The sequence below is a fragment of the Etheostoma spectabile genome, chromosome 9 (genome assembly GCF_008692095.1).
Source record: "Etheostoma spectabile isolate EspeVRDwgs_2016 chromosome 9, UIUC_Espe_1.0, whole genome shotgun sequence".
In the NCBI taxonomy this organism is placed as follows: Eukaryota; Metazoa; Chordata; class Actinopteri; order Perciformes; family Percidae; genus Etheostoma; species Etheostoma spectabile.
In genome coordinates, this window is record NC_045741.1 from 18,260,916 (window position 1) to 18,261,773 (window position 858).

An 858-nucleotide genomic window follows, 5' to 3' on the forward strand; every position below is an offset into this window, starting at 1 on the left:
GACCTCAAACAGTTGCATCTAATTTAGGATAATAAATGGAGTGGAGGTGGACATTTTGGTCAGAATTCTAGCTAGTAGACAGGTGTTCAAATACTGATTTGCAGCTGTATTATACAAATAAATAGTTAGAAAATCGTACATTGTGGTTTCTGGATTTTTTGGGGATGTATATGATTTATATTATATATTTATTTATTTTTTTAGATGTTATAGATTTATATGTCTCTCACAGTGGACATGCACCTACAATGACAATTTCAGACCCCTCCATGATTTCTAAGTGGGAGGAGCGAACTCTGCAAAATAGCAGGGTGTTCAAATATGTATTCATTCGGTAGTAGTAGGGGTTCCTGATTGTCTCTTTTACCTAAGGACCTTGGCTTGAAAAAAAAACTGAAGACCCTGCACTAGAAGGGTTTCAAATTAGTACAAAACCCCCATGTTCACTAAAGATTGGCATAATACCAATTGTGAGTAGTTGGTGCCTAAGTTTCCCGCTGCAACAACGCAGGCTATAAAGTTAATATTTCATCTTTAACAGTTAAACATATGGTACGCAGAAGTACCCTTGGTTAGGAATGTAGTGAATGTATTGCTGCCATGATAGCCATCCATGCTAACCTAGGCACTGAACAAATAGTTGAGGTGTCCTGATGATAATGTTAAGGGAGCTCTGCCACCAATAAGAATAAAACTATTTCTCATTGCACCAATCATATAGGTGCAATTTAGATTTTTGACATTTTCAGGCAGATTAGGTTTTACATTATGAGTAAATAGAATTCCAAGAAGTTTGTCCCTTTTTTTTTTTTTAAAGAACCAGCAAAGAATTCCAACACCGACATCTCAGCGATTCAT

At 36.1% G+C, this 858-nt stretch overlaps 1 long non-coding RNA gene and 1 pseudogene across 1 annotated transcript in view; one reads left to right on the top strand and one right to left on the bottom strand.

Moving 5' to 3' along the window:
• Nucleotides 1–858, top strand: part of LOC116695329 (5-hydroxytryptamine receptor 3A-like) — a 176,825-nt pseudogene that overhangs the window by 175,384 nt on the left and 583 nt on the right.
• LOC116695334 (uncharacterized) overlaps nucleotides 1–858 on the bottom strand; it is a 20,760-nt gene that overhangs the window by 5,865 nt on the left and 14,037 nt on the right. The gene's annotated exons all lie outside the window — the stretch shown is intronic.